Raw genomic sequence first — 11,795 nt, 5'->3', positions numbered from 1 at the left:
TAGCCTCAGAAATGCTTTTGTTGAACCTACTCAAAGCATGTACAAATTATTCATTTAAAACTCTATCTCAGAAGAAATACCACTCAGATCATGGTGAAAATGAAGAGGAAGGAAGGAATGAAGAAAAAAGAAGCTGTACAACAGCTTCAGTAGCACTGGGTTGTAAGGATATGCTTCTCTTGCCTCCTTACATTTCTGTTCAGAGTATTCTGGCACACTCCTTTGGAGTGGAATTACTGTATATCTCTTTCTTTCAGCTTTTAGATTGCTGAAAGACTGCAAATGTCAAGTGTTTCTGATATACCACTGTACAGAAAAAAACATCATCTACACTTCCTACATGCTTCAGTTTAATTGGTTCTGAGGCCAGGAGCTGACACACTCACTGGAATGTAATTTCTGATCAGTCAAGTCTTCATAAAATCTCTTCAGAACTGCACTGCAAGTCAAATGGAGCTCAAGAAAGATGCTGATCTCAGTAATAGCTTCTCTACAAGAAATATTCACGTGTGTTTAGGAAATAGGCTCATGTTTTCTCTGCTCCAATTTCTATCATATTTACAAATTAAATTGTGTAAAAATTGTAGCTTAAAATAACATTTTAGTAGATTTTTTTTTCAGTGGTGCCAGTTTCTGGCATAATTCTCAAGGAACTAATTTTCCTCAAGAGCATGATAACCCAGTGGTCATATCCTCACAAGCACATTGTGAGGATTTGCCTTGTGCAGTGAATAAGTCACTTATCTTTCACCTGGAAAGAATACAGGGATGCTGTCTGCACTTGCAGGTGTGGGATCAGGAAAGCCAAGACACAGGCAGAACTGAACTTGGTGAGGGACGTGAAAAACAATAGGAAGACTTTCTACAGGTACATTGACCAGAAGAGACAGGTCAAAATGCGTGTACCTCCTTTGGTAAATGTAAAAGGAGAACTGGCTTCAATGGACGAAGAGAAGGCTGAGGTACTGAATGAGTTCTTTGCCTCGGTCTTCACTGGCGGCCAGGATTCCAGTATTTCTCATGTCCTGAGCCCTGCATCTCTAAACCTCTAGGTGGAGACCAAGGTGGTAAATTCCCCCCTCCCCCCCTCTCCCACCACTGTGAGGGCAGAGCAGGACTGAGACCACCTCATGAGACTGAATGTGTACAAGTCTATGGGACCGGATGGCGTGCATCCCAGGGTTCTGAAGGAGCTGGCTGAGGTGGTTGCTGAGCTGCTCTCCATCATATTTGAAAAGTCGTGGCTGTCAGGTGAGGTCCTGGATGGCTGGAGGAAGGGTCACGTCACTCTCATTTACAAGAATGGGAGCAAAGAGGACCCTGGGAACTACAGGCTGGTGAGTCTCACCTCTGTGCATGGGAAGATCATGGAACAGATCATCCTGGATTACATGCTTGATCACATGAGGAATGAGCGTGTGATCCAAGACAGCCAGCACAGCTTCACCAGGGGGAGATTGATGATCCTTGAGGTCCCTGGCCATTCTGTGATCTTTCACCTGTAGAATTGTAAGGAGGGGAATTCATGTTTTCAGATGAATTCAACTTGGGTATCTGATTCATCAATGAATAATTTGTTCACTTGCAAAATAGGCATGATCAGCAAGTGTTTGGAGATAAAAATTAAGTGATGCATTTTGCAAGTAAATTTTTCAGAAATAAATTAGATTCTATAGCATATTTTTAGATCCATTAAATATTTTTTAACAGTTTTTTTTAATAGGTTCAGAAAACTTTTTGGTAAAAAGATGTGGGAGAACAAAAGTATGGCCATTTAACTAGGTGCTAAAAATTTAGAAAAACTTGGGGTTTTTTGTTTCTGTGTTGTTTTGCTTTGCTTTTATAGTGCATGATTATTTAAGCCTTGCTAAATTTTGGCAGAGAAATAATCTATAGATTTCTTCTGTATCCTGCTGCCATTCCAGATAACAATGTGTCATCAAAGTTGCCTGTGCAAATGATGTTTCATCTGCTGTGAATCTCCATTGTACCACTCTCCTTACCTAATAACAGAGGATAGTGTCCCACCACATCTCACATCTGTCCTTTTGCTAACACAAACAATTAGCATGGAAGAAAACATTCCTTGGAGAGTGGGATTTAGCTTGTTTTGCATCGCTATTTTCATGACATAATGTAATAGCATGACGTTTCATGATTAACTGCAAGAATAAGCAGTGATTGTAAAGCAAAGATGCCAGAGCATGTCCTCTCAACTTTAGGGGATTTGTTAGGAAATGCTTAAAAATAAGCATATAACCTTAAAAGAATTTAATTTTTTATTTATTATTATTATTTTTAATGTGTGTGTACAATTAAGTATTGGTAATATTTTATTTCACGCCTAAGTAGTAATAGGACTGTATGAAGAAATGGAACACAAGAAACTTAAAAACCTTGACAGATATGACAGATGCACAAAAAGAAAAGAGCAAAAGGCATAGATGAACATGTACAAAACATACAACTGATGGCTTACCTCTAACCATGATTTTGCCTGTAGTGATCAAGTTTGAGGATTTTTCTTTAATTCTAGAGATACTATGAAGAACAAAGGAAGTACTAAATGTCACTGTGAGATCCACTACAGACAAATTACACTTAACCATACTTCACAGCTAAACATATTCCAAATAAATTTTCTGCAACAATATGTCATGTTTAATGGATCTTGATGCTTTCAGTGCATCTAAATATGCAGCATAAAAACATTCAAATGATGTCAGTGGAACATTTTGAAGGAAATAACATAAAAGAAACTAGCCATGAGAAAGAGAAAAGAATAATGAGAACATGTCTGAAGTGGCAGGTTTACATGGAATATAATATGGAATATAAGAGAACTCCAATAGGTAACTTTTTTTTTGGAACTATACCTAACTGTAGAAATCAAACTTGCTACTTTACAACAAGTTACACTGCTTTTCTCAAATATAGTTGCAGCCTCTGTCTGCTGTCTTCCCCTTCATAGTTTCACCCTTTCTTATTTTTTTTATTTTTTTAATTAATCATGTATGTTTATGTGAAAGGTACCCTAGAAGGCAATACAACATTTTGTCATTGTTTACTAGAAATTTGGGTTCATCATATGTTTGTATTGAGTTTCTTATATTCAGATTATTCTCATAGTCAGATTAAAGAGATGCTGCTCCAGAATAATGAGCAAAAGATTAACATTTATTCTGAGAAACAAGTGGAGTACTCCATAAGGGACTACATACATATCATAAAAAGAAAATACTACAATCAACACTTTTCTTCCAACATTAAAAATAAAAAATAAACAAGAACTTATTCCTGTGAATATATTAGCCTCCATATATTTATTTACAAGATCACATAGCAGATGGAAACCCTTTGCTATTGCACTGGTTACATCAAAATATTCTCTATAACATTCTCAAGTGTTTAGTGACAGCCATGACAACAATTCATCTATTTTTTAAGTGTTTTTTTTTTTCCTAGGTTTTCCATGTGTTTCAGACTCTCCTTTGTAAATAAAAAATTTTGCATCAAGGTTTTGTAGTCAGTTCATCATTGTAGTACAGAGACAAAATCTTGAAACTCTGTCATTTTCCTGCATACATGGCAGATTTTAAATTGCTTGTTCATTTGAAGATACTGACAAAATTTCTGTTATGCAATAATGGGGAATTAAGGAGCTTTAATTTACTATCAGCATAGATTCAAAAAATGCCTTCCTCAAGCTTTCTCTTATAAACTACCTAATTATCATGCTTTGATTTCTCTTTCATAATGCTTTTGAGTCTGAAAATGATTAGTCTAGATTAAAATAGGTCTTCTACTCATGAATTTTCTACTTTAAAAAAAATAAATAAAAGGGAGTTATGTAGCACCAGTTAGTTACTATAATTTGCTTATTTTCAGTGTTCTCAGAAAAATCCATAGGAGGATTCAGTCTGTTTATAAATATGTATAAATATTCTAAGAAAGCACTATAGTATAGCTTGACTCTTTACAATATAGAGCAATAATAACGCAAATTTGTAGCTTTTTCCTTTGTCTCCTGAATGTGATTTTTTCTTTGTTTGTTTTGAATATTATATATAGAAAATATAAGAAGATATAAAGCTATCAACAAATTAATATTAGAAATCATTAGCATAAAATACAAGCATTTCCCAAAGTCTGAGTTTTTGACAGCAATGAAATTAAGAATGCAAGATTTCAAAGAAATCAGCAGAGCTCACAGTCACAAGACTGAAATTTCTTTAAATATGTAAGTTAGAACCTTAAAACAAGAGGAAAATGAATGATGTTTCATAAAACAGCAATGAGAATTATGCCCAAGGGCTCACCATGTTTATGGTTCCCCAGTACTTTCATTGCTTTAGAGAAGTTACTTAGCAAGACTCAACAACACATAGCAGCACATCTTAAAGTTCTCTTTAAATACAATTAGCAATATTAATTCACATGAATGTTATGAACATCAGATTTACTATATCTTGCTTAAGACTAAAGCTTGTCATTCTTCTTTGTAGGTTAGTTTCTAGCCTAGCATTGTAGGAAAAAAAGCCTACCAACTTTTGATAACCATACTAACTAGTACAAGATAAAGGGCTGGATGTATGTGTAGACACACATGGGTAGCATTAGGGAGAAATATGTCTCATTGGTAAATACTGAGTTTCAGAAATGAAATTTCTGTCTTGAACTGGCTTTCAAAATCATCGCTCAGTTTACTATTTTTTTCCTTGGATATCATGGTACCAATATCTTTAATTTTCTGTTCTCATGATTCCACACTGTCAGTATAGTATAATCCATATTTCACCTTTGTCCCTGTGGTTACAACAGTATTTGCAAGCAATGGTTCTTTCCTGTTAGACTTCTCAGCTAGGATGCACTATGACTAAGAGAGTCATTAAATAGTAAATAAATATCTCAGGCCCGAAGAGATGCTACAGAACGGATTCAGGCCTTTATGGCAGCATACCTCAAACTATCCTGGATTAAGAGGATTTAGAAAAGACTGCTTGTATTTGAAGAATTTAGCCTAGCCTTTTGATAATTGTTCAAAACTCTAGGGATGTCCTCTCATGGAAAGCAAAACAAAACTATACAAAAACTAATAAAAAACTGACTATGTTAAAGATTATGAGAAAGATAGTTAGGTGCCATGCCAGTGGGAACAGTGCTGAACAAGGTGATGTGTCCATTGTTTCTTGGCCGTCTCTAATGGTGCTAGATTTGAGCAGTGATGTTCTAAGCCCCTTCGCATCATGTGGCTCAAGGAATGGGGATCATTTCCCCAGCTGGATCAAAATCCTTTTTTAACATAATGAAGTTGAAGTTAGATTCAGAACAATTGCTCTTAATATGAATGTGGCTACTTCTAATCCAGGGTTTGTATGTCCAATACAGAAACATATAGTCATTCAGGTTGGAAAAGAGTTCTAAGACTGCTTACTCCATCTATAATCTAACATTAGAAGTACACCAATAAACCATGTCCCTAGGCAGCAAATCCACATATCCCTTAAGTACTTCCGTGGATGGCAGCTCCACCAACTTCCAATGCTGTAAGAGATTAATCTTTTACATCATTGTCTCAAAGCTTGCTGGGGACACCGATGAACAAGTCTAAGCAAGTCCTGGGCAAGGGCTGAGAAATCCTTTGTCTGGAAAACATTGATGGACAAGTCCTGGGCAAGGATTGCAAAATCCTTTTATCTGAGGAACATAGATGGATAAGGCCAGAGGCAACGAGAGAGAGATAAGCCACAGATTAATGGCCAGGAAGCAGTCTTTTTTGTGGGCTTATCTTGAGGAAGATGGCCATCTCAGGAGGTGCTCACATGACTCTTACCCAAGTGCCCAGGAATGCCATGCTAGCAGAAGAAGGATAAAAAGGGGACCTATAACCATGAGGTTGAGGTTTCTGGCAGCAGATTCTCATGAAGAAGAGGTTTCTGACACAAGAAGCCTCATGACCTGCCTCTTTCCCTCCTGGACTTGCTCTGTGCTCTACCGGCATGCTGAAGAAGAACCAACGTGTTTGCCATCAGATTCCTCACTACAGAATTTCTGCATGCTGATGGACTCTCCTGGGCCTGCTACCTAAGTCCTGCTGCTTCCTCACGGATTGGCTCTGCGACTTCTTCTTGCCACCTGCCTGCTGCCCAAGGCCGGCTACACTACTGCTGCACTCCTCCCTGCTGCTTTTCCCTCGGACCTATGAAACAGCGTGCAATGGGACGGCTGCTGGATCCTGGTGGTGACTATCCTCGCTTTACACAATTCTTGCTTCTTTCCTATCTTTTCTATCACCCTCCTTCCCTTTCCCATCTCCCTGATTAGGATTTATAATAAACCGGTTGAACCAACATTTGAACCGTTGTCTCTTAATCTTATGCCGAGTATGTTATATTAAAAGAAACTCGTCTCCCTCCTGTAAATTGGAGCGAGACAGATGCCTAAAAAAATTCTTCCTAATTTCCAGTCTAAATCTCCCCTGGTGTAACATGATGCTGTTACCTGGCTTTCTATCTCTTTTCACCTAAAGAGACTAACACTCTCCATGCTGCAACCTCATTTTGAGTAGTTATAGAGAGGATAGATATATATTGTCTATTTTCTCCCTTGCCCCCATCAATACAACTGCCTTTAAGAAATAATAATGATACAGCTTCTCCTAAAATTATTGTATTCTACCCAGTGCTTTGTTTAATGTAAAATTCATAAATTCATAAACAATGCTAGGGACAGAACCTAGGATTCCTTTCTCCCAGGTGAGAACTCTCTTTCTACTCTTTAGCATCCCAATTAAGAGAATAAGTTTATATGTTCCAGGACAATATGATAACTTAATCTGGATAATTTTTCTGGATTAAAAATTTGTGGGGAGTTATCACTGCTTGTTTTTTTTTATCTAATTTAATTTTAACCCAGAAGAAATCCCAGTCTGATTTATCACATACAGAGGTACTGGCAGTACTGTGGTCACATCACAAATTTGGGAAAAGACAGAGAGGAAAGGTAGGAAGATTTAAACATGTTCTGCTGCTAAAAGAGTGCCCTCAAAATTAAATATAGCTTTTTACTAAAAGAAAAATGTGACGTATTTTATTAACATGTATGTTTATGGGAATGTGAAATAAACATTCTCATTCACAGTCAACAAGGATGAGATCCTAAAGGAAAACAATAGTTTTCAATTTGAAAGAATAAGCAAACATATTCCTGTATTTTGGGCGGAAACCTGAGGGAATACCATAAATTAATTTACTGTGCATTTTATTATACTAACAAATTAAATCTATGCATTTCCTTCACTCCACTTCATCTGACTCAAGTGAAAAACAATCATTACATCTTTGAAGCATATCTGTTTTGTTATTTTCTTTCACCGTGTCACTATCATTAAAATAGAATTATTTGAACAAACCTGAAATAAGAAAAGACAGCCAAAGGCAAAATACCATTGTGAATATTATTCCTAGGTGAGATTTGGATTCACATAATATCTAAGCATAGGAACAGTTATTTCATTCTGTAATTCCATTCACATTATACTGTTAGAAACAAATGAAATACTTCACTGGATGCAAAATTTAACAGATTGAGAAAAGTCTTTGAGGTGAGTGCTTAGAGGTTGCAGAATGGCGAAATCAGGATGATCCATTTTTGAGTATACTCCAAAATTAATTTATTTATTAACTTACACATTTTTAAGCAGTTCACTCTGGGCTACAATATTGTGTTCGGAATGGTGCTTATGGTTGTAAACATGCACTCAGAATCATAGAATCATAGAATTGCTCAGGTTGGAAAATACCTTAGAGACCATCAAGTCCAACCTCAACTTAACCATACTACCCTAACTCTAACAACCCACCACTAAATCATGTCCCTGATCACCCCATCCAAAAAGTTTTCGAATACGTTCAGGGATGGTGACTCAACCACCTCCCTGGGGACTATTCTAGACTTACAGAAACTTGTATAATATTCATTAAAAAATATATATATATATATGTGTAGAAAACAAATCTTTGTGAGTTCATGACACTTTCAAAATAAATCACTATCAGAAATAAAAGTTTTTAAGCAATTGTCTCTCATCTAATTTTGGCATGACTGGAAGTACTCTCTTGTTTACCTCCTGTCTCCTTCTATTGCTCACTAAATCCCCTTGCTTTGGAACGCACTAAGAAGTGAAACTGAAACTTTAGTAAGGAGTTATCTTCATCTATGTTAATTTTCAGCTCAAAATAAATCATTTCTTATATATAATGTTTTCATATTTCAATATTCTGGACTTATGCAATGTGCTAGTTATTAATTAAAGTAGTCACAAGTGTGTGTGGATAAAGCTTCCAAAGGTACTCAACAGAAGTCTGTTTTCATAGCAAAAAGTAACAGAACTTAATTTGTTATTATATATTCATGAAGTAATAGACTTTGTTCTGCCAACCTAATTTCTTCAATCAGACTAGAGCAATTCACAAGAAAGGCATATTATCTCTGGCTCAACACCTGCTGCTCCATGGATATTATTCCTTGGAGACTTCTTAGTGATATGTGGCAATGTTATTTTATTTCATTAAAGATATACAAACTATTTTACTTACTACAAAATAAAGCAAGCATAATACAATTTCCTTTTCCACTTGCTGACTGCAAGAAAGAGAAATGTATTATAGAAAAGAACTTCATGAGCATGTGTGTAATTTTAGCACCTGCTCTTGAATTATTATGTATGTCTTGCAAACAAACAACTGAATGTGGATTCCATTTTTAACTAGGGCTTTGGATAATGGAAAATTTGTAAATGTAGTTCAGTTGCTGAAACTTACTCTTCTTAAAATGTAATGTCTTCAAAATTATGTAATCAGTAATATTTTTATTTACAAAAGCATAATAAATAACTCATATTTCTAATCACAGAAATAAAACATACATGGAGAGAAATTGGACTGTTTATTTTTATTTTAAATGTTCCAAAAATACTGTTGATTCAAAACATAAACCTAAATAAGATTATTAAAATATTTCAGACTTGATTAAAGGAAGTATTTTAATATCAACAGGCCCTTGACATCAGCTGCTTCTGGAACTACCTTTGCCATAACACATTCATAAAGACTATTGAAGAAGATCAGATGAAACAGACCATTCTTTTTCCACAGAAGTCATATTTCAAATCCCTGTTGTTTAACAATTCCTTCTTCCTTTCTTTTCTCATGTTGAAGGAGCGCAGTCCCATGACACATCATGATAAAAACAAAAACAGTCACCTAAGGGCTTGTAATTTGCAGCTCTATAATCTTTTGCTGAGACAGCCAAGGCAGCAGTTTCCAGAGACTCTGTAGCAGTATTTTCCCTTGATGTTCACCCGCTGTTGTTCTTTTGGCCTAATAACTGTAAACCCCAATAGTGTTGTTATGGTGGGTTCTCATGGGAGGCAACTACCAGTGGCAGGAGAATTATACATCCTCCTCACCTCCCTGTAGCTCTTGATTTGCAATTTTTATTCTGCATTAGAGAAAAGCAAAGTTAATGCACAACAAAATAGCAGTAATGTAACTACTTGACAAAAATAAATCACCCGTTAATGTACAGAGATACATAAAGGAAGAGGTACAGCTAAGGAACACAACTGCATGCCCATAAGCAACAACAATTAAAAAAAATGGTGAAGGGAGGAGAAGTTTCTAAGTATGCTCAGTGTGCTCTCAGATATTCAAATTATATACCAAATACCAAGACAAAAGTTGTAAATCTGAAGAGATACTTGTTCACCAACATCTTGCAGCATGCTATTGCATAACATGGTAATGCTATAGTGGCACAAGCTACCAACTTCAAAAGAACATGTTAAGGAAAAGGATAGAAATACAAAGAAACCCAGAAGGAACAGAGAGGAGTTCAGTAACTAGGAGAAAAAGACTAAGGTAAGAAGGAAGAAGATACTAAGCTGCAAAGATCAGAGAAGATAAAAATCACAAAACTATCACAAATATAGTTTATAGAGATTCTAAGGCTGAATTTATTTAAGAAAAAAAGAACCAGGGATGAAAGTAAAAATAAATACAGAGGAAAGAGAAAGAGCACCTGTGCCATCAAAAAAAAAAAAAAAAAAAAAAAAAAAAGGGATAAGGCATGTTTTGAAAACGTTTAGAGTAAAGCAGAAGAGCAGAGGAAAGGAAGTTTTCTGAGTGTGCTGAAAGCCAGAAATAGTTGAGAGTTACTTAATAGAGAAGTTCTTTTCTGGAACTAAATTGTATAATTTTATTTCGTAACTGAATTTCTGAATTTCTAATCAAGACCTTGTCCTTTCATTTTCTTTACATTAAACTTTTTAACTTAAACTTGCTCAGCATTTAACAGGAAATTCTCAGTCAGGCAATTGTGAGAATTTTCAGTGAAATATGACTGCATTTAGAGTATTTGAATAAAGACAGATACTAGTGTGATTGCAACTCATGAGAAGTATAAGAATCCCAGAGGGTGGCAAATACTAACCACGACACAACTATAGCAAGGCCAGAAGCATAAGTAAAATATGTTTCACCAAGACTGAGTCAGAAGTGAGACTTGAACCTTTTTCTTTTACGAAAATTGAAGGGAAGAAAAAAGCTGGTGTAGTCAACAGATAGAGACCATTTGTCACAGCTCAGCATCAGAAAGTGGTGTAACTGTCATAACATGAAATTTTAATTTCTTGACATAAACTTCTATGCCTTATTTCATATTACTGAGCATTTACAGCCCTACTCATAATAATGAATGGTGGTTTTTAGGAGGGCTGTGCAGCTGCAACATGCAAGCATCATTCAAATAAAAATCAAATTCTTAATATATAATGGAATAGCAGGTAAGTACTATTTATACATATCAAATTCTTATTTAAGAGTGAGAAAGTAACAAAGTTTCATTACAGACTCTTACCAGTGGAGTTATGCATCTCAATTAACAATGACCCACAAAACATGAAGAGCAAAGCAAGAGACACGAAAATCCATGTTATATGTAGACTGGTAAGTAGACAGAAAAGAACTACAGATTGAATCATGATATGTACCTTATTTTCTGGAAAAAAAGGACATGAGAATGTAGTTTCCTGGAGCCAGTCTAGAAAATTACCACTCTTTTATTTGATAATTTTGCCCAACTAGACTGAATTTCCCTAATGAGAGATAGAGGTCTTTTCACTTCTGGAAATGGTTACAGCAATACGTCCAGTAAGAGTTAGTACAATTAGTCCAGTAGAGAGTTAGTATAATACACTAGATTTTCCATCAATGGAAACAGTACCTCTCCAGAGAGTATACCTCCAGTTAATATAGCAATTGACTATAGCCATTTATGTTAATTGAATTCCTAATTTGTTACCTATAACAGTATCACATTCAGTCAGAAAATTGTGTTCCTTACTGCCTCTACTATTTTGATATACCTCTTGAGTCTCATTTTAATTTCTCATTTCTTGCAAACTTTTTTTTTTTTTTTTTAAAAAAAGGAAAATCTTATCCAGTGCTGGATACAATTGGCTCAGATCCATAATTGTGCTTTAAATAGTTAACATTAGTATTTGTCCAAGAATAAAAAACTACAAAACTGTAGACATGACATATTTATAAGTCAAGACATTAAATAATTTTACATCACCATAAAACAGGAATGCTATTTTAGAAAAAAAATAAATTGCAGGATGTACTGACTACGTCTTCCTTTTCATATATCCAGAAACAAAGGTAATTTCAAAAATGAGTATTGTATCAGTAGAAAGTAAAATGCTTTCAGGGCTGGTAAAGACAACTATAGGG

The 11,795-nt window shown here is 35.4% G+C and overlaps 1 long non-coding RNA gene across 1 annotated transcript in view; it reads right to left on the bottom strand.

Moving 5' to 3' along the window:
• Positions 1 to 3,159: 3,159 nt before the first annotated feature.
• LOC146545216 (uncharacterized) overlaps positions 3,160 to 11,795 on the bottom strand; it is a 31,368-nt gene continuing 22,732 nt past the window's right edge. Inside the window, exon 2 of the long non-coding RNA XR_014881548.1 lies at positions 3,160 to 9,501. This is a non-coding gene — a long non-coding RNA (uncharacterized LOC146545216). The remainder of the gene's footprint in view (positions 9,502 to 11,795) is intronic.

Source organism: Meleagris gallopavo, chromosome 1 (assembly GCF_905368555.1).
Source record: "Meleagris gallopavo chromosome 1, MGAL_WU_HG_1.1, whole genome shotgun sequence".
Taxonomy (NCBI): Eukaryota; Metazoa; Chordata; class Aves; order Galliformes; family Phasianidae; genus Meleagris; species Meleagris gallopavo.
This window is presented reverse-complemented; position numbering and strand designations above follow the sequence as displayed.